The 23,911-nt window shown below is 33.9% G+C and overlaps 1 pseudogene; it reads right to left on the bottom strand.

Annotated features, from left to right (window-relative positions):
• Nucleotides 1–6,279: 6,279 nt before the first annotated feature.
• Nucleotides 6,280–23,911, bottom strand: part of LOC109079081 — a 42,067-nt pseudogene continuing 24,435 nt past the window's right edge.

The following is a 23,911-nucleotide window of genomic DNA, read 5'->3' as shown; positions in this document are numbered from 1 at the left end:
GCAACACCCTAGCAACCACCTAAAATATTACAACAACCGTATAGTAACACACTAAAAATCGTTGAGAACACTTTAGCAATAAGGCGGTGACTTTTACACAAGCATGATGCACCATTTATGTTACATTCATACAATGTAAAACACTCGTCTAAATCTAATGTTTTCTCCACCTTTTATATCCCAGAGTTCAACAAACAATCAAACGCCCCTGATAAGGTCTGCCATCTGATGGGCTGAGGATGATTTGAATGCCTGAGATGTTCACTAAACTCATAACAGCACAATTTAAATGCAGAAAACTCTCAGTCTGATCAAAGCTGAAACACTGAAGCTTAAATGTCAATAACAAACTTTGTCAAATATATACAACACCCTGATCTCAATCAATAAAGGTCATACAGACACCAAAAATAAGTATCTAATTAAAAAATCATGCATTTTTGTTTAACAGTATGATGAATGAAAAATATTAATACCCTTACAGCAGGGGTGCAGCGTCTGGGTATGCATGTGCATATGGGGCCGGGATGATTGGGGGCCCGTCGAGGGGGACTTATTCTTAATTCATTGCCACAATAAAAAATAAAAATAAAATTATATATATCTAATTGAGGTTGGTAGCTAGCTAGTTGAAAATACTGTATCACATAGCTTCAGCGACACCTGCACCGTTTTAATTATATTTCTTTGTGTGTGCAATTGAAAAGCACGCGCTATGAGCACAGCACCGTTTCCGCACTTGTTTGACTCACGCCTGGCGCTGAAGTGAAGAGGAGCACGAGTCTGAAACGTCTCCCATTATTAGTCGTTCTGCGACTGAATAAATGCACTTCTTGTCAAGAGAAAAAGAGACCGAAGCAGCAGTTGTGAGTGGGGTGGCCAACCCTAGCCCCGTCCCTGCATCAACTGCGTTAAATATTTTTATAACTGAAAAAAAGTATCGCCTACTTTAACGCGCCAATTTGGACACCACTAATATAAAGTTGTGTTATATTGTGTGAATAAAGTCAATTAATGTGAAAATTCCACCTACTGATTTACGAAAATTTAATGATTTTCGAAACACTGCCTAACATTAACACATTTATATATGGAAGGAGGGAAATACAAGATTATCATAATTTAATATTCTATATTATCACACATAAACAGAGCAGTCCAACCAGTTATAAAAAGAAGTCATTTTTATGTTATTACTGTGCATCCTAAAAGAGTTGTGACAACAAAATCACCAATAAATATTTAAGATTTTGGTTGAGACTCAAAAAGTTTTGCTTTCAAGCATTTGTGTTCGAAAGCATTTAAAAAAAGTTTTTTTTTTTTTTTAATGTTTCAAAGAGTTTTGCTTCTTTTTCACTCTTCCACACAGCTCAAAAGAAAAAGTGCTGTCAATCCAATGAAAACAGACCAATAGAAACATGTCTTGCATTCAACATAAACTGCAGACTCCGCCCACTAAGTTTAAACATTTGCATTTTTGACACGCAAGGGGGAAAAAAAAGTTTCTCAGGCAAACATAAAAGAAAAAAAATATTTTGTGCACAATAAGACAAAAATAGTTCAACAGCAGTACACATGATTCTTAAAGACCAATAAGCACAAATAAATAACAGTACATCACTACTGCACCATGGGCAACTTTCAAAGTTTCAACTTTCAAAGTTGTTGTTTTTTATTTAACACTCTTTCTGTGATGCTGATTGATGAATTCCGCCTCCAGACAGGCCGATTTGCAGTTTGGAAATACATCCCACCTCTTCACATGTCAATCCTGATGACTGGAGACATGAAAAGTAGGACAGAAGCAGCATTTTTCTTTACAGCATTAACATAGCAGGCAGAAACCCTGTAAGCCAAGAGCTTATCTGTGCAGGAAAATAAAATAAACCTTTCAGAATTTGGGAAACATAAAACAGAATTTGTGAAAAAATTTAAATGTATAAAAATTGCGTAGGGCCCTAAAAATGTAGTTTTTCCAGTTGTTCAATTGGCTTGTCAAATACTATAATCAAAGGAATAGATCACCCACGAATCTTTGATTGGACTCGAATCACAAAAATGCTGTGATCAATGTTGTTATAGTTAACTAAATCTAAAGCTAAAATGATTACAAATCATTTTTGTTACTTGGAAAAAAAATGCAATAAATAGCTGAAAAACTGAAAGCTTAAGCGAAAATTAGGAATGCTGACCTTAAGTTTAAGAACTCAAATTACTAAAACTGAAATAAAAAAAATAAAAGCTAAATAAAAATATTTTAAAAATGAAAAAAGCATACAATAAAATTATAGCTTCAATAATAAAAATAAAAGCTAAGAGAGAGAGAAAACTAAAAGAAAAAAGAGAAAACTAAAAAAAAAAAAAACACCTTCAAAAAAATCAAAAAAAAATCCAAAAAATCAGCAAAAAATCTGCGTATTTACATGAAACTTCCTAAAATGACCACAGCAGCAACACGGAGTCATTTTTCACAACTATATTTTCTTATTATGCTTAAAATGAACCAAGCACTGCCAATACAAAATCTTTTAACATGAAGCATCTATATTTCAAAGTCGCTGTGGAATTTCAGGGAGAATTCTGGGTAAATTATGGTTTATTTAATAATTACATTTCAGCCCTCCGTTGCGTTTGATTTGAGTATAAAGTCATTGAAACTCCTCACAGAAGTGATGACAGAAGTGCTCACAGTGACCCAGACGTTTGACCGCGAGCTCCGTTCACCAGGATGTCATGACATCAGCAGCAGCGACACAGCAACCAGCGGTCTGCCTCATGCTCTTACACTGGAGGGCATACAGTGTTCATTGTGTCGAGCATTCTAACAGAGTTTAAATGCAATCATATTGTTTGATTCGGTTCTGGAAAATATGAGTTGGATAACAGAAAACAAACATGCTGTCTGGTTGAAATTCATAAAAAAAAAATTCTACTGTACAAAAAAAGCTGTCAGTGTGGCAGTACACTTTTGTACCTTATTTACCCCCTAAGTGGTGCATATTAAAATATTAAAGGGTGCATATTAGTACCTTTTGAAAGGGAACTGGCACAAGGACAGCTTTTTTACCTTTTTTTTTTTCTGAGTGTGTAGCTAGTATTATTTAATATCATTGACATACTATTACACAGATTTTATTAATAATTTGAATTAGTTTATTTTTATATGTTCTGTTATAATCCCTAATTATAATATTAAGTATATAATCTCTTAAAATTTTCTACATTTTGAAATAAATTGTCAACTAAAAGTATAAAAAAAATAATAATAATAAAATAAACCATTTTTGTTAATTAAAATAAAGCTGAAAAAGGATCAAATATAAATATATCATGAAAAACTTAACTTAAAACATTAAAAATTGCCTTGACAACTAACATTAATGACTAAGTTTAAGTTGGAGTGCTAAAATTACTAAAAAAACAAAAACAAAAAAAAAAACCTGGAATAAAAATAAATAAAAGCTAAATAAAATATTTAAAAATAATTTAAAATAAATGTAAAAATAAATGATGACAAAAAAACAAAAAAAAATAAAAATAAAAACTAAAAAAAAAACAAAAAAAAAATATAAAAATAATATTATTTTATTTCTAATAAATTACCAAAATTACTATAAGAATTACTATAAGAAAATATAAGTTTATCATAATTTTAAACCAACAGCAACCCTGTGACTCCTTCTGTCTTTTCTGATGTTTAAGTGCTTGCTTTCACTCGCCTGTTGCTGTTCATGGACAGTGCGAACACATGTTAGGTAAAAAATCTGACTGATCTCTGGAAGACTGTTAGCTGGCCATGTCTCAGTGGTTCACAGCTGAGAGCCCTGCAGTGATGTGACAGAAGTCTTTTAGGACCAATAGAACAGGACTGCCATCTGCTGGACACTTGAGTTGGGACACGACTCATATAATGCAGGTCATATGAGATGCATGCTGGAAAACTTGGGCCAATCAGCTGATTAAAAGACCTTATTTAGTCCTAGCAGATGCAGAATTAGAGATTCTGTTTTTTATCATGAGTGCAAACTACTGATATGCCTGTACAGATATCACTGATAACCTCTAACATCTCACACATCAATCAATGATTCTGATCAGCATGTGGATGGACCTGCATCATAAGTTAATAAACAGAACAGAATTCATCAACATACTGTCCTTTCTGTCTATAGCATGTCAGTCAAAAAACAGATATCAGCATTTTCTTCCTGTGAAAATTCATTCAAAAAGTCGCAAAGCTGTTGTGGCTTGTTAAAAACAAAACATATAAATAAATATGATTAAATATTTAATTAAATTCATTAGAATGAATCACATTTAGCAGTGTCCCACATTTTGCATTCAACACTGTTATTTTCACCCTATTTAAAATAACATTATTTTGATATAATTCGTTGGATATACAATCAGTTAATTTGCAGCACAAAAAAAATATTAAATGTAATATTTAATTAGATAACTGTTTAACAATTATTATTAGTAGTAGTAGTAATTTGTATTAGAATTAATTATTTAAATGTATATTATTATATATTCATATTATTAAATATATTTGCATATTTAGCAGTGTCCCACATTTTGCATGCAACACTGTTGGTTTTCACTCTATTTAAAATAATGCCAGTATTTTGACATGAATTGTTGAATATAAATTTTATTATTTTGCAGGATTAAAAATACATATCAAATTAAATATTAGAAAATATTTTTATTCCATATTCATTCATAATAACAATACTTTTAAATATTTAATTACATTAATTAGAATTTTTCAACCAATTTTGTGTTTAAATAATGTCATTTGACAAATTATTGAATATACATTCAATTAATATCATCTATCAAAAAATATCAAATTAGTAGCAAATATCAACATTTAAAAAAATAGCAAATTAAACATTATAATATAGTATTATAATTAATATTATTATAAATAAGATTAAATATTTAAATAAATTAGAATTAGTAATATAATAGCACATGTTGACAAAATAGGCAAAAACATCCCATATGGGGAATCAAAACTAGGTTAAGAAAGGATTTGATTTGTGTGTAATTCACCTTAATTCTGGGCATGGTGACGGTGGGCGGTCTGGCTTTGGCTATGAAGCTGTGAGAAGAGCCTCTCTCCACCACACGACTGGTGTAGGGCATGAACCTCCGGCCATCAGAGCCGAACACCAGGTCCTCTCTGAGAGCATCGATCACGATTAATGAATATTCTGCCGGATTAGTGTTTTGAAATTAATGTTAACCAATGTAGTTAAATATTGTTTACAAAAGAAAGCTATTTGTAAAGTGTTATCTCATTGGAAAAGCAGTGCTGAATTTGTTCACGTGAAACCCATGAACTTTACCAGGGCATGAGAACAGCTGCATTCTGGGATTGGTCTGAAGTGGGCTGCTGTATCAGATACGCAGCGCTGTATAAGTCGTCTGAGATCACTGACAACCATCATGCATCACCAGCTGAAGCTCTGACCCGTAGAGCTGCTGGAATGTAGAAAAGAATTAGCATTGGGTTCTTTTGAGAATTTCTAATGGGTTTTCAGAATAGAGGTTTGTGATTTCTGAGAATAATAAGATCTGTGCTTGCAGTAGCATTACTGGAAGAGACTTTCGTGTTTTGTTCTAACAGTTGCTAACAAGCTTGTAAATAAATCGTTTATAATAAATGATGAATCAAAATGTTTAGTATTCCTTCAGTGACATATAAGAACAATGCAAAGGAAAAAAATATATATATATATATTGTTGAAAATGCACACGCCAAAAGAAATCTAATCTTCATATTCAAGTTTTTTGTTGTTTTTTTTTTGGAAAGATTTTGCTTACATTTTAAATATGACTATAAAGTTTTCAAACATGTTCTATTTAAAAAACAAAACACACATTTTAATAAACAATATTAAAATACTTCATTACTTTTTTTTTTTTTTAGATTTTTGTCTTTTTTTTTTTTTTTTTTTTTTTTTTTACATATTTACAAAATTAATTACCATTTAGATATTTTTAAAGAAAGAAAGAATGGTATGAATTACTTTTATTTATATATATATATATATATTTACAGGTATAAAGAAAGATATTTTTGAAGAATTAAAGTATAAAACAAACAAAAAACAAATACAAATTTATACTAAGAAACTGTATTAACATTTATGATATGAAATAAATAAAAACAATTGAAACTGTAAGAAACTATTAAAGTTTAAGATATGAATTGCATTTTAATGTATATATTTAATATCGCATTATATTAAAGACACGACACATGGCAAATCTTCTTTTGCAATTTATTGCTTATAAATGCTCGAGACTATTTTGGTAAAAATACAATTCTATAATAATAACAATATTATTAATAATAATAATAATATCACAAACAGAACCTTCACAATAACTGTACATGACATATTGCACGATTAAAAGCTTTCATAATGGTCACAATAATATGTAGAGAGTCTGGGTTCTTCTTTTTACACGTGTAACACTCGTTCCACTGTTATTCACATTACACAGCAAAACCCCCGAGAGGACAACGAAAGAGAGAAAGAAAAGCAGAAGATGACAGCTGGCAGTGGATGTGGTCTGTTCCTCCGATTCCACCGGAGAGAAACACATCAACGGATTAAAACACAAACATATTCATGACGCTTTCTAGATCCAGCACTACAGAGTCAAGTGTTTCAGAAATAAAACAACAGAGCAAAAAAAAAACCACATGGTGAGCCTCTGATGTGATGTGAGGATGTTCAGGCCTGTACGGCCTCCACGCTCAGCTCAGGATAGAGTTCTTTAAGCAGCATCTCCAACCAAATCTAAAGTGAAACAGAGAAGACGATGCACACTCAGTGTATAAATCACAAATACAGTCATCAATAACACTCATTAATCATCAATCTTTCATTCCACCGCTAGATGGCGCTACAGTATCATCCCTTAATAAACAAAAGATTACATTTCTGAATTATCTACAGGGACAGACATTTATTTGGTCAAAAGTAAATCTCATCTTCAAATGAAGAGTGAAAAAAGCTCAAGTGACACTTCATTCAGGTTCATTCCTTTCACTTTCCCTTCGACGGATCAGATGAAAACCAGAGCTGAGATATAAACAAACTCGAGCCGGGTTAACGGTCAGTCACAGAGCATCGGGTGACTTACGTAGAGAAGATGTCTGTTGGCACTGGCCTCCTGAAGTGCATTAAAGATCCGGATGATCCCGTATCTCGCGTTCTGCTGCCCCACGAGATTCTGAAGTGCATCTACACAACAAAAACAATCATCTTTGCTCTTATAGATGAAACCTTCATTAAAAAGCAGCTTTGATCATTGCTGGTCTCTGTGGTGTGGGCTTCTGAGAGTGAAGCAGTATAGTGTAGCGCTCTGAGCTCAGGCAGGTGGAATCGCTCTCGCAGGAGTGTGTTTTAAGTGTCCCACTCTAATTAAAAAACAGCACGCAGCCAGAAACAGCCATGAAGCCTTTTACATTAACAGCCTCGCACTTTAGCACAAAATAAAACCTTGTTCCAGAGTGACAGAATCAGCACAGGATTACTTTTTGAATTCATTTGAATTTTAAAAAGTGTTTCAACAATATTAATAAAATATATATATATAAATACACACTGAACAAAGTTATAAACGAAACGCTTTTGTTTTTGCCCCCATTTTTCATGAGCTGAACTCAAAGATCTAAGACTTTTTCTATGTACACAAAAGGCCTGTTTCTCTCAAATATTGTTCACAAATCTGTCTAAATCTGTATCAGTGAGCACTTCTCCTTTGCCGAGATAATCCATCCACCTCACAGGTGTGGCATATCAAGATGCTGATTAAACAGCATGATTTATTGCACAGGTGTGCCTTAGGCTGGCCACAATAAAAGGCCACTCTAAAATGTGCAGTTTTATCACACAGCACAATGCCACAGATGTCGCAAGTTTTGAGGGAGTGTGCAATTGACCGACAGCGTGTATGGTGTTGTGTGGGTGAAAACATCCCAGTTCTTGCATGGCCAGCATACTCACAGGACATGTCACCCATTGAGCTTGTTTGGGATGCTCTGGATCAGCGTATACAACAGCGTGTTCCAGTTCCTGCCAATATCCAGCAACTTCACACAGCCATTGAAGAGAAGTGGACCATCATTCCACAGGCCACAATCAACAACCTGATCAACTCTATGCGAAGGAGATGTGTTGCACTGCGTGAGGCAAATGGTGGTCACACCAGATAATGACTGGTTTTCGAACCCCCCCGGACCCCCCAATACAGTAAAACTCCACATTTTAAAGTGGCCTTTTATTGTGGCCAGCCTAAGGCACACCTGTGCAATAATCATGCTGTCTAATCAGCATCTTGATATGCCACACCTGTGAGGTGGATGGATTATCTCGGCAAAGGGGAAGTGCTCACTGATACAGATTTAGACAGATTTGTGAACAATATTTGAGAGAAACTGGCCTTTTGTGTACATAGAAAAAGTCTTAGATCTTTGAGTTCAGCTCATGAAAGATGGGGGCAAAAACGAAAGTGTTGCTTTTATAATTTTGTTCAGTGTGTGTATATATATATATATATATATATATATATATATAGATATGAATATATTCTATATATATATATATATATATGAATTTTCTGGAAGTGAATTAGTGTATTTTGCTATCAAAAATATTTTTTTTGCTAAAATTACACTGTTCAGTATTTTCCGAGAGTATCTGGAAGTGAATTAGTGTATTTTGCTATCAAAAATATGGCCACAAATGCATTCATTTGAGCACTCATCAGTTTCATATTTCTGCTCACCTGGGATGTTGTCTAGAAGCTTCTGTTGTGCCCTTTTCTTGGTTTCTCTGCGTTCACTCTCTGAGCGGCTTTTGTTATGAGGCGCAAGTTTCCCGTTGGGCCAAAACGTGTCCCGGAATATATTAATGTAGTAAACCAACATCTGCTCACTGAAGATCCAGTTTACAGTGTCTCTGATTGCCTGCAGAGGACGAGAGAGAAAGATCAACTCAGTGAGCTCATGTAAGCAAGTTTCCATTACGTCCATCCATTAATGCTTACTTGTTTATAGTCCGTCCAAACGTGACCTGAACTAGTGCAAATTAGTGTTTTCCGCACACCCACTTAAACACTGCAGAGAGAAAACACACACAAGTAACATCAGAAACCTTTTATTATTTTTTTTTTTTGAAAGAAAGAAAGAAACTGATACTTTTATTTAGCAAAGGATGCATTAAATTTATCAAAAGTAACAGTGAAGACATTTATAATGATTTAGCTTGTGCTTCATGTGTCTTTTTTCATTTTTTTGTGCTAAATAAAGTAACTTACAGTCCTTGCATTAGTGTTTCAATTTAGCATTAAAAGTGTTTAGTTTTTCCTGTAGTGTGACTTTATAAACCAGCGTTTATGTGCTGGGTGTTGTGCACTAGTCTTTAGCAGCAGACACAAGTGCACTTCAGCTAGACAAACATCAGTCACACTGTCCTGTGCTCACAGATCTGTTGAGTTTCACACAGTCACAGTCTGACTGCACACATTGCATCAACTGCGGGTGACAGTGAGTCATTTCAGCAGCGTGTTGTACTCACTGCCCCTGAGTTCAAAGATCTCTCCGATCAGCATTTGAAGCAGGGCTCCGCCAGCGCATCCTTCCTCACGTCCGTCTCAATCACCGTAGTCTGAGAGGTCGCTGTCATCCTCACCCTTCATCCTAACACACACCACACAACACACACACTCAGATCATCACATCCGACCTGTCATCTGTGCCAAATCTCTCAAAAATATTTTCTAATTTATTTTTAAGGTACTTTTTTCTTGGTTTAAGCATTAAATCAATTAAATTTTTATTTCATTTAATACCTTTGTAATTTGCTTCTTAAGTATATGTATCTGATTTAAGGATTTTTATATACTTGTACTGGAAAATAAGACAAAAATACTGGGGAAGTTTTTTTTTTTTTTTTTTTTTTTGCAGTGTAAGAGTTATGTCATGCAAAAATATAAAGTGTTAATCAATATTTTGTCTTGTTTGATTTCCAGAAAAAAAAAAAAAAAAAAATAATATAAAGGGGGGGGTACAAAAAAAATAATTATAACAACACAAAAATTAATTCAATATGAATGAACAAGGAAGAAAACAGGGTTATTTTTCTTATGGCTATAAGCAAATCGTTTTTTTTAATCCTGTTTTGTTACAAAAAATGTTGCAAAAATTCATAGATAGATAATAATGTTAGCTACTTTTCTTCTCAAGTAATAACCATGTTTACATTTTTTTGCTGAAAAACAGCAGCCACGCTGAAAATGCAAACAACTCATTTCGAATGCAAACCCACAGTATTTTCAACTCATAATTTTTTTTAGTTTTATTTATTTTTTTAATCCATTATACAGCATGTATTCAGCAGGTGGTGGTGTGGTAAATCTGTGGAAATCTGACTCAAAAAAACCTCATTTAGAGAACATTCAGAGACTTACTTTGTTTGTAAGAACAAGATTTTATTTTAATATTTTCAAATGCAAGTCTTCTGTGAGGGTGATGGCTCATAATTATCGTAAAAACAACAAGTCTATTGCATGTCCACACTAAAGGTGTCATGAGGTAAGAAATCCACTTTTACTTGAGGCTTTTGATATATAAGAGATCACCGAACCAAAAGAATATCCTGTAATGTTTCAGAATTGAAAACGTCCTTCTTTCTGAAAATAAAAGCTTTTATTGACACCCAGACCCAGATCCTGGAATGTGCCTACCTATAACGTGTGTGTGAAGGATGCGAGAGATGTACCTCCTGGTGTGAGAAGAAGTCTCCCGGCAGTCTCTCCAGGAAGGATGCGAGAGAGAAGGAGGATTTCTTCTGGATGTCGATGACCTTCAGGTTACTCTGGTGAACGGACTGAGAAGACCACGCGCGTACAGCGCCTCACTCTGACACATGCGCTCATCTGTCAACACTTTCTACAGAGGGAAAAAAACACATCCAAACTAAAACTTCATGAATCTAAAAATACAATTCTTAAAATCACAGCACTGAATCAAATGAGAGCAGAAATATACAGAAACACAGATACAGATGCTTGGCCAAGCATACTCTCCTGTAGTACATCGTTGACTAATCAGAGGTCTGAGATGTGACAGAGCAGGTGGCTCAAAGTAAACGGACACAGTGGAAAGCTTTAGTAAGCATAGTAAGCATGATAATGATTTAAATCTTAGACATTTAAACCTTTAGTTAGTGCTAGATGATGATATATGGCTTAAATATATCATCATATCATCATGGATATTTAATTATAAGGTGTAAAAAATTAATATCCAATAAAAATGAATGAAAAATAAAGCCAGTATCAGTCGATAACAGATAAGGTGCTGATATATTGTATCTCTAAAAGTCATTTTGATATTTTTTAAGTGTTTAAAGAAAATTGGTGCAGTATAAATGTCCAAACAAAAAAAGATCAAATGAAATGAAATTACAAAATATAAACAAAACAAAACAAAACAAAACAAAATTAAATAAAACAAAACAAAACAAAATAATAAAATAAAATAGGTTGCCATTAGTAGAATTTGGCATAATCTTTTATTTATTATTAAGCATTAAAGTGATTTTGTTTTAAAATGTTATTAATATTTAAAAAAAAAAAAAAAGAAAAAAAAGATTAAGGTCATTAAGTGTTTAAAACATCACATATTTTGGCCTTTTTGATGAAAATGTACATTTTGTTTAGGTCAAATACAGAAAACGTTCTGAAATTCATGACTCAAAAAGTAAACAATTTTTTTTTTAAATGTTTTTTTATGTGTTTGAAAATGTTTTCCTGCAATAAGTTTGGATCAAATAGGCGAAAATAAATAAACAAATACAAATTAACTAATTAATTAATTAATTAATTTAAGAAAACACAAGTCAAAGGTTATTTGTTTTCACTAGCACATTCTTTTGTTTGTGACATCACAAAGGAACTTTCAACACATAGAACCCAGTCAGGATTAAACTGAGAATATGAGGCGGAAAAAAAATCTTTTTGAATTGAACCCTATGGAGAGACTATTAAATGCTGATTTAAGTGTGAGCAGTGATCAGATTGAGACCCTGCTGAGATCTTCTATGAAGCTCTAGAGGAGACACATTACTTTGGATGGACAGAATTTCAGAACACACAGTCTACAGGCTTTTAATGCTGACAAGTCTGGCTGCAATGAGACTAGGGAAGACTCACCTGTAAAAACGTGTTAAGTTGGCTTTTGGATTTGTCAAGGAATTTTTGGTCGATGGATTTGAACGGCAGTTTACTGAGTGAGGGAAGCTGGACTTTCTTGAGTGACGGAAAACACTGCAAAAGATAAACGGTGTATAAGAACCAGTCAGTGGTTTGTGTTCTTGTCATGAATAATGTGTATCAGAACTAATAATGTACAACAGTGTGATGTGTCACTACGTTCATTGCCACGGCAACATGACGATGGATCAGTGGTATTTGAAACATGATATCACACATCTGAGGTGTGGCAGCCTACTGTAAATATCAGCTGTACCTCTGTCAGCTTCCTGTGCAAAGCCTGAAACTCGCAGAGCTTCCTGGAGACCATCCAGCGGTTGTTCTTGCAGTCGTCGTCCTCAAAAAGGCTCACGGCTACAAAGTAACATGCCATCTGCTCTCCATTCTCCTCAGAGGCCTGCGAGATACACACAATGCATTAGTTCTTGACATGCTACTGTATATACTGTAGATCAGTCGAACATTCCTCTAAGAGCACTGACACGGTTATTACGGAGACTTTATTGAGATGGTGATGCTTTGTGAAGTTAAACGGATTGAATGACAGATGATTAAGGATTAAGATCTACTGACAGTGTTTGTAAAAGAGTCAAACACACAGCAAATGAATCACTGTGGCTTTAAGGAAAGAATGTTTTGACAGCTGAATAAAACATCACAGACAATCAGGCAAATGATGCTACAATATATTGCTGTGGCGATCACAGAACTGTAACAATTGCAAAAAAGTAACAACTGGCTGTAACAGTGAAGTCAGAATGTGTGAAAACACTGTTAGTATGTCACTGTTGCACTGTGCGGTTACAGTATTTATTTGATTCTTAAAATGCCCTTCTTTTGAAGCAGAAGTACTTTGTGTTTCTGGCGTAATTCCTGTGGTTGCAGTGAACAGCATGTAAACAGGACTTTACCAAAAGTTGCATCACGTCCCTTTCTGGTATACTTGCATACAGCATGCATGGGAAAGTTAGAAGGTTTTCCAGGATTACCAGATTTACCAGCTTATCTTGGTCATGACAGAAAGATTAGATATAACTTTACACAGACAAGTTTAGCAAGTGTTTCTATCACACTAGGCTCATGCTAACACTTTATTTTATTTTATTTCATTTTACTTTACTTTTTACTGATGGACAACATTTATTTTCTTTTTTCCTTTTCCAAAATATTTTTATTGGGTTTACCACAGGGTTTTTATCGTTAATTAAACTAAACTAAAATTATAAAAAAAATATATATATTTCATTGCAGAAATAAAATAAATGGTAAATGAAGTAAAAAAATAAAAATAAAAAATAAATGTTATATATATATATATATATATATATATATATATATATATATATATATATATATATATATAAAGTTAACAGATGATGCTTAAAAATCCTCATATATCTTAAAATAAAATAAAATAAAATAAAATAAAGTTAACATGAGACTAGAGTGATAGAAACACTTGTATGAACAGAAATAAATGACTTTTTTTTTTTACTGGAATAACAAAATATATAAAAACATTAAGTTGAAATAATACACCTAAAACTGAAATAAAATTAATAAAAACTACATTGACTAATGAATGAAACAGACTACTGGGGAACAAAATTACTGAAACTTTAACAAAATTTAAAATGAAAATAGAAAATAGAAAAATAAAAATTCAGAAAATATCTATAGTATATTAAATACACAAAAATAACAATGATTAACTGCCATTATGCCACAGATGCTGTCGCTTGAGCTAAACTTGTATTTAACCCAGAATGTTTTCCTGAACAGTATTCAGGAGTCAGTACTGACCTCTGCGGTGCTGATGACGGCTCTCCAGCTGCCCAGGTTCTCACACCAGCAGTCCGTCCGTGAAATGTGCAGCTGGAGGTCGCTGTGCTCCTTCTCCATGGCGCAGATTTCCTCCTTCAGTAATGACACAATCTAGAAGAAAGGCATTTTGAGTGAGTTCCAGCGCATCAGAAGGAGAAGGAAGAGGCTGCTCTGAAGGAGAATGGAAACGCTGACCCTGAGATCTCTGCCAACACAGTAATAAAGAGACCCTCAGAGAACACACTGTGACCATGACAGAGAGAAATCGATTCCTGCCTCAGCTCATGGATCAAATCAAACCATACACAGTACAGACTGTATCAACTCCCAAATGTCAGTAGTCGATACCAGTACAAGTAACAACTTACATAAATAAATAGTTGTTTCAGCAGTTAAGATTGCATTTATTTGATCAAACACACAGCAAAAACAGTAATAATGTGGAATTTAAAAGAACTGTTTTCTATTTGAATATATTTTCAATGTAATTTATTTCTGTGATCAAAGCTGAATTTTCAGCATCATTACTCCAGTCTTCAGTGTCACATGGTCCTTCAGAAATCATTCTAATATGATGATTCGCTGCTCAAGAAACATTTCTGAACATGTTGAAAACAGTTGCTCTGCTTCATATTTTTGTGGAAACCATGAGACAATTTTTTTGAATTTCTTCACTGCCACTTTTGATCAATTTAATGCATCCTTGCTGAATAAATGTACAGATTTCTAAAAAAAAAAAAAAAATAAATAAATAAATTCTTCCTCACCCCAAACTTTTTAACAGTAGTATATCTATAAGCAGTGTCTAGTATAGCACAAATAAAACTCCTAAAATCAATGCATTCTAAGTCAAAAAGAACAAAGCTGCAAACTGAAAGCAGGTCGTTCAGACATCATTTATCAGTGTTGCTTCATCTACACCAGTAATATGTGGTTTTCAAAGGAAGTTCACACCAATATTTTCGTCATGGCTGGCTTGACTGTTTATAATCAGACCGCAGTGACCACAGGTTTGACCACAGTGACAGATCTCAGTTTTACTAATAATGGGGGGGGGGGGCTTTTGACACCCTATTAGAAAGCATTTCACATCCATTAGTACAGACATACCAATATAATATATATTTATGTGCTAACACAGAACAGTCTAAAGGAGAGGGGAGATTTTCTACTAGTTAATCGATCGCGGATGGTTTCATTATTTCAGGTTGATAAAAAAAAATATTATATATGTGTGGGGAAATGCACAACCCCTGGGTATCAGTCTTCATTTCTTTATTATTATTTCAAATAAAAGGATAATATTTCACATTAATGGGGCTATAATTCCGGGTGTACCTTTTTATCAGGTCGCGGTGCATTCTGGATGGAGCCCAAGGCTTGGCGTTTGTACTCCAGCCTCTCGTACAGCTGGTGTAGTTTGGTGGCGGCGTAACTGGCCTGTTCGTTGATGCCTTTGCTGCCCTCATCCAGGGCCACGTCCCCTCCTTCCATCACCTGACCCTAAACACACAGAAATACAAAGTCACAGGAAAGTCCCAGAAAATGGCGACGGAGTGTTTGGATGTAGAAGCCGTGTAGAACTCACGCTGTCCTCTTTCTCCTCGCTGCTGGACTGTGAGCTGCTCCTTTGCTCCTCTCGTTTAATGAGCCGCTCGTACAGGTCGCTGACCAGGAAGGATGGGTAATAGCGCTCCTTCATGGTCTCGTACACGTCTCCCTGGATCCTGTGGAACACGTCTGTACCCTTGTTCCCCACCAGTGTCTGCTGGATCTCTTTATAAAGAGCCTTCTCCACCGGGATCTCCCTGCTCTCCACAAAGAAGTTCTGGTAGATCTCTCCCACCAGCTGCGCCACTTCATTCTGCACAGAGGAAGAGGAAGAAGCTCACTGAGGGCACTTCTTTCAAATTCAATCTCACAGTTAGGTCATTCATTAATTTAACAAAACAATAAATAAACAAAAAAAAAAAAAAAAAAAAACAATACACATCGAAACCAAAACCAAAACACATAAAAAATACAAAATAATGTTTTACATAATTTCATAATTCCTATCATTTTCAATGACTTTCAGTATATAATAAGTGTTTATATATAGTACTGTGCAAAAGTCTTAGGCTATTAGTATTAGTAAAAAAGGTTTTAAACCAGTTATTTTTATCTTTTGAAGAAACAGAATAAACTGAGACTGACTAAATCCAGAAGAACACTGGTAATGTCAGAACCCACAAGCAATAAAACATATGGCTAATCTTAATCGTTTGGTTTGGTTTCATGATGAACAGATGCTAACTCTTAATATGATATGACAACAATATTAAAACAGATTATTGCAAATCTGCTGTTGCATAGAAATGAACCAAATGTACCTCCTCAAACATTTATCAGCCTTGTTAATAGCCTTGTTTATAATCTATATTCAATACACCAGGGGTTTTCAACCTTTTAGGACACACGCCCCCTCAAATCTGTCTAATTTCTCTCGATATGACTACAGCCCTATTCAGAAGGCAATTCTTTCTCATGGGGATGTAAGACAATGTTAACAGTTACAGGGGCTTGTCAGTAATTCTACTGATTCTAAGAAATCAGAAATATTTGTTTTTTGACAAACACCAAGGTTGTGTGGTCATTTATAGCCGTCCGACTCCACATCTTGGAGTTAGTAGCAGAGTTAAATGTTTATCTTATGTAAACAAATAAGTTTATGTTGACATATTTCTCCTAATCTCCACATTTTTAAATCATTTTGAGAAATAAAAAAGGAAGACAGAAAACTATAGCATGTCAATTTTCTATTTTTTTAATGGGATATTTAAATAACCAACCAAATAAATAAATAAATACATTCCCTATCATTGATTTAAATATGAATTCACTAATTGTTCAAGCCATAACAAGTATTATTCTGACTATGGCTGGGCACTGAGACAAATTTTCACGATTCGATTTTGATTTCCATTCACAAGCTTGCAGTTTGATTCAATTTCAAACTCGAGTTCAATTCAGTTTATTTGGACTATAGGCAAGTGCTGTACAAAATTTATTTCCAAGGAAAAAAAAAAACTCTAATGCTATAAACTACACAACTACACAATAAACCCTGTCAGTTGGTGCATTACTAACTTAAGTGATTTGTAAACAAACATTTAAGTTGCACATAAGGCAGTTTTTATAATAAAAATGTAAATTGTAATAAAATGCGCTAAAATTGTATTTAATGTTTGAATTTCATAAAAACTAGTAACGAAAAGTAACGAAGCACAGATGTTTAATAAATAATGTTTTGTTCACGCATCAACTGAAAACCTCAAATTGTAGCTCAATTCTTGGGATTTCACAATCGATATCGGTACATCCAAATGAAAATAGTTTAAAATCAAGAAATCTGTATTTTAGGATATTGACGATCATGTGACTGACCACTTGAGCTGCGTGTTTTCAGGATTGTACTGTAGTATCACAGAACTCACTCCTCCACCATGAATAAATCACTATGCAAATGTATTTTTACAGACATCCCCATGAGAAAGAGTTATTGTCTGAATCGGAGTAATGGCAGTGACTCTTTCACTCGTCTGCTGACAGAGCTTCAGCTCAAGGTCTTGGTGTTCTGCTGACCTTGTTGGCGCTCTTGAGCATCTCCACCAGCTCCCAAAAGCTAATCAGAGCCCTCTTATCCACGCGCTCCATGTAGACACGGAAATGCCCGCGGTACATTGCATTTGACATGATCTCCTCAAACTGAAGTATCTGTGAGAGGACAAGAAACAAATGAAGCAGACAGTGTTGTTATTAAAAACACTTGCAAACATGACACTGTGGAGGAAGTGGCGTTTCATCTCAAGAAGGCCGGGTAATTTATCAGTATCAGTGACACCTGCTGATGAGGATGATGCTTCTCATCTTTTAGGTTTTTCAGGATACTTTGATGAATAGAAAGCTCAAAAGAATAGCATTTAATAGCAATTAATAAATTTAAATACATAAATACATCTTTGTTCAATGAAAATTTCTTTAAAAAAAAACAAACAAACAAAAACATTAACAATAATTGCTTACTGACCAAACTTTTTAATTGGTAGTTTAGGTCAGTGTTATTCTTTTTACTAAATATTTTATTTATTTATTATTTAGTTGAATTGTTTTAGTTAAAGTTGTAGTATTTTTTTTTTCATTTGTATACATGTTAAATATGTCTATATAGTTTTAATCATTTGAATTCTTAGTTTATTTTAGTACATAAAGTTAAACTATTTTTTTTTTTATATATATATATATATAATATATATTTCTGAACAATAATAATTTTTTTTTTTTTTTACATTTTAGTTTCAGTTAACTATAATAACCCTGGTCTAAGTCTGAATAAAAACCGGTTCTCTATTCTGAACACTAGTAAATGTGTTTAGACTATAACCATGACAATTTCTAAATGACCCATTTTTGCAGTGAATAGTCTGTGGAAGGCGCTTCGCATCAAAAGAATGCAAAGAAAATCCTTTCTTTCCAGGAAGCAGAGTCATCATCATGCAGTGATGTTTTAAGCTTTACACACTGGGGTTCCTGTGTTCTTCTAAGCAGGTTTTCAGAGCAGGAGATTCGGTCTATTAGTGTTTGAAATTGAAAAATTGCATATAAACCCCCGCACCAAATTCAGTATCTAGGATTTTCATCCGATATTTCACACATCATGAACAGTGAGCTGCTCTGTATGGTACAGTATTTTCTGCTCTTTTATCATTATTCTTTTGTTTTTATTCAGCAATTATTCTGGCATTACATGGTTTAACCATTCACATTGCTTTGATCCCAGTATTTACCCAACTAGTGGAAGTTTGTTATCGAAAGAGGCAAGGGTGAGTTATGAACGCATAATATGACCAAGAAGCAACCTTCCGGTCTCTCTCTTGAAACAGACACGAACGTGAATTAAACTGCAATTCATTGACTGGCCGCTAGAGACCGGCTCCAAAAGGGAGTCAATCCCATAGACCCCCCCATGTTAAACTGCTCAACTTTACAGCAGAAAAATAGTATGTTTACAGCCTGGTACACAAAGTGGTTTTAGTCTATATAGCTAATTTTACCCGTATGGGGGATGAATTTTGCAACGAGCGTGCATGGTGGCCGCAAAGGGGGCGGGGCACTCGCGAGCACCCTTCTGAAAGCTAAAATGACAAATGGGACACCCTATGGTCTCGTGGACTTAACGAACACATGCATGTGCCGGCCATTGTAAGTCCACAAGACCATAAGCACACATGAAGTGTTCCATTTAGGACAGGGCCAAAAGTGCCCATCACTAATATAAGTCAGAATAGCGATCGCGGAACTGAAAACACAGACAAATAGCGCTAGAAGCAGCAAATCACATTATTCAGTGGAAAACTAACAGAAATTATGATTCTGTCTAAAGAAATATGAAGTTAACGTGTAAATATATAAATATGTCTCTAAGTATGTACACATTTGGACTATGAGCCCTTATAGTCCTGTAATAAACACACTCGCATGGTCATATGCAATGGTTGCATAAATGTAATTATGTCAACTATGGGATAATACAATAAACCAATAATTTTTGATTTCGTATTGGCTTAGATATGATGTTTATGTGACTGTAATTTCTTCCTGTACCCTTTGGCCCTGTGGACCATCCCCTTCATCCTGGGCTCCGTCCTCCTGCTGCTCATAGTTCGGACCCCCGAGGAGCCGGATCCGCTTCTCACACTGCTTCTTTGCCACTGTGAGCTGGTTAATGTAACGCTTCATGTTTCTGGCACGTAACATGTCAGCCTTCAGAGCGGCGGCCTCTTTGCCTTTACTGTCTGCAGAGAGAGAGAGAGAGAGAGAAAGGGAATTCAGACGCTGTGATAGATAACTGAGAGAAACCAGCTCTGATGTCAGGAGCTGATATGATGTAAATGGCTCACGATGTGTACCAGGACCATTCCCTTTTGCTTCATCTGTGTCACCTTCACACAGAGATCAAAATAGACATCAAGCAAGTACACAAACAAACTGAAATGACACATTGTTGAACCTATTCAAAACTCATTCCTGCTTTCAAAGGTTAAAAACTTCCATTGAAAAAAAATATAAAATAAAAAAGTAAAGCAAAATACTTTCATGTTTAACTAACTAAATAAGTAAAAATAAATAAATAAATAAATAAAAGGTTTCACTCAGTAAACACAAAAAGGTGTAAGAAAAACTGATTAAAAATAAATATAAAATAAAATAAAAAATCAGATTACAAACACCTAAATAAATAAAAGAACACTAGGAAGACACTTTAAAATAAAGCAAAAAATTACCAAATAATTAATAAAAAATAACAAATAAAATAGTTGTATTTAAAATAATTAAATTTAAAAAAAACATTTAAAAACTTTAAAAAAGCTTAATTTAGGCAAAAACTGCCTTTTTTATTATTAATTTCAATGTCAAAAAATAAAAAAAAATAAAAAAGATCTGCAGACTAAATCAATGAAGTTGAAGTTGGAAAAAATGTTAGATGAAATATAATTTTATTATATATATGAGTTTAATAATTACATTTTTATGTTTATTTAATGTTTATTATTAAATCAGCATTTCAAACTATTCCCAAATTTCTCAAATTTTGAAAACAGGGTTGCAAAATTTGCAAACCCCATTTGCCAAATGCTTTCCTTGATCCAAATGCCAATGAACATAAAAAAAAATAATTGGACAGTTCATTACATGAGATGCAAACAATGCTCTTTCCAGTTCCTGAGTCTTAAGGCAAACAATCTAAAAGACATTTATTTTACAGTTTTACAATAATAAACTAATTTAGTACTAAAAATAATGTACAATACAAATACTGCCACTAAATTATTACCTATTAGATACATGCAATTTATTAGTACTACTAGGTACTTTTTTATAGGTAGGCATCAGTTGTTGACGATCCATGGACTTGCCATGTTAAGTTTGAATGGAAAGGGCCACCTGTGGCATTCACAGTGCTCAGAATGAGTCTGGAAATATGAGCAATCACCACCAACCAGCATCCGTCTCACAGCACACTCTGTCTGCTGCTGGAAACCAGTGGGGAGGGGAGTGACTTTTACACAAGCATTCCCTGCTCTCCTTCCTTTAATAGCCGCGGTCATTGTGCCGAACCAGCGGGTAGATTTATAGATTTGCCCATTACAGAGCAGCAGGAGACGGAAAACATGACGACAAATAAACAGCCCCTTTCCTGACTCTCTGCAAGAACTAACATAACATAAATGCTTCCCACTGCGTGAATAAAATGAGCTTTAATTAATCCAGCACTGAAATGAAGGCACGATTAATTAACCTTAACTCCAATCAAAGATGTTCAGCAGTAAGTTTGCTCGTTTAGTCAAAGAAAGCCTCCTCATACATAACCAGAGTTTATTAGCTCTGTTGTATTTGTGAAGCTGAAAACATATTCATGTCTAAACTCTTTACTCTCTTAGATCTTTATAATATTTTCCTTAGTAAATGCAATGGAACATTGCATAAAATTCTATGGAATAAAATAAATAAATAAAAAATAATTAAATATAAAATAAACTTCCTTAGTAAACACAATGGAACATTACATAACGTAGGAATGAACGAATGAACGAATGAATGAATGAATGAACAATGAACGAATGAATGAGCGAATGAATGAATAAATCAAATAACAGACAATGAATGAATGTACAAACAAATGAACAAACAAACAATGAATGAACGAACGAATGAATGAACAATGAATGAACAAATTAACAAAAATGACTGAATAAATAAATGAATTAACAAAAAATGAATGAATAAATGAATGAAATAAAAGAAATTAATAAATAAAATGAATGAACAAATGAACGAATGAATGAACAAACAAATGAACAATGAATGAACGAATGAACAAACAAATGAACAATGAATGAACGAATGAACAAACAAACAATGAACAAACAAACGAAAACAATGAAATGAACGAATGTTGCTTCCGAACAAACAAATGAATACAAAACAATGAACAAACAAACAAACAAACAAACAAACAACATCTTTAGATCAACAAACAATGAACAAACAAACAAACAAACAAACAAACAACATCTTTAGATGTTGCTTTCCGAAAAAAACTATATTTAATTATTTAAATGTGAACTACAGAAGCTCTCTTCAGGAAGAGCACAACATTTTTATAATCAGGGGGGCACATAATTTTTTCGGCCTATAAAAAATTAATTAATAATAGTTATAATATTATTGCACTTTATTTAGTTTTTTTAACAAAGCAATAAACTAATTAATAATGTGTGATAATATTATTAAAAATAAAAGGTAAGCCTAGTATTAAATACAAATACAATTATTTTATAGTAAACAAAAATAAAATGCTAATATTTACTACTACTTTCTTTATTTTCCTCTTTAAGAAGAATCGCTTTATGTATTCCTCGATTGTAAGTTGCTTTGGATAAAAATGTCAAAAAAAAAATAAAAAAATAAAAGCATTTTCATCATTTTCAAACTTAAAATCAGCAGGCTTTTATTTTGGCGGGTTGCTGGCAAGTAACTATACGTGCTTCTGGATTTAGTGCTGCTGCTGATTAAAGAGCATCAGTGAATGAATGCTACAGTTTTGCATTGTGCTTTGAAAACGGCATGGGATTGCCTAGATTTATGCTTCCAGTTTGAAAAGAAATCTTATATAGAACAGTTTTGTCGATCTAAAATGGTAATTGTGTATTAACAGCTATTAACCTTGTCAGTACGCAAATGTGCTGTCAGAACTTATTTATATAGCGCATTTTTTATTTTGGTCGTGCATGCATTTATGCATTCAGCAGACGCTTTTATCCAAAGCGACTTACAGTGCATTCAGGCTAACATTTTTACCTAACATGTGTTCCCTAGGAATCGAACCCACAACCTTTTGCGCTAACAAAGAAATCCTCCAAAAATGACACACAATAACAACTCTAGTGCGTGTGTTGTCGTGCCAGTATAGGGTTGGGTATCGTTTGAATTTTATCAATTCCGATTCCGATTCTGCTTATCGATTCCCAGTTTCAATTCCAATGTGATTAAATAATGACATTAAACATTTTTCCTGTGTCTCTTTTTTGCAAACCATTTACTGGAGTTGAATACCATGAACAAAAAACAATATGCTACATAAAAGCTGTTTGTGTGCAAAATAGAACTGCATGATTCTGAATAAATGGAGTTTTTTGGAGCGCTTGAATTAGTGAGCAAGGTCCTGGCAGATCGCTAGGTCCGGTCCTCACGGATAAAGAAAAAAAAAGCACATAGGAATCTATAGGCGAAATCGGAATTTTAATTTGACAACAAGTATCCGATTCTGGAATCAGAATCGATTTTCGCTTCCCAACCCTATGCCAGTATAACACCTTCAATTTAGCGTAGATTTTTTTTCTCTTAGACCGTCCATCACAATGCTCTTCAGACCGTTAGACTCCATTAAAGGAAATTACAAAACATCAAAATGAAAAAGGAGAACACAAATTAAGTTTCCTTAAAGGTTGGCCATTCGAGTCAAATGAAGAAAAAGAGGAAGAAAGCAGCAAATCAGAGTTTTTATTCCTCAATAATGAGAGATATGATTGGCCGATGTGTTTGACAGTCATCCTACCTTTCTGTCTCTTCAGCTGTGGGATACTGCTAATGGTGGTCGCCTGGATGATCTCCACAACTATCTGATACCTGAAGAAAGACAAAACCACAGCAGAGTGATGAAATCAATTATTTGGACATACAC

Source organism: Cyprinus carpio, chromosome A14 (genome assembly GCF_018340385.1).
Source record: "Cyprinus carpio isolate SPL01 chromosome A14, ASM1834038v1, whole genome shotgun sequence".
Taxonomy (NCBI): domain Eukaryota; kingdom Metazoa; phylum Chordata; class Actinopteri; order Cypriniformes; family Cyprinidae; genus Cyprinus; species Cyprinus carpio.
Note: the sequence above shows the minus strand (reverse complement) of the source record. Positions and strands in the feature narration are given on the sequence as shown.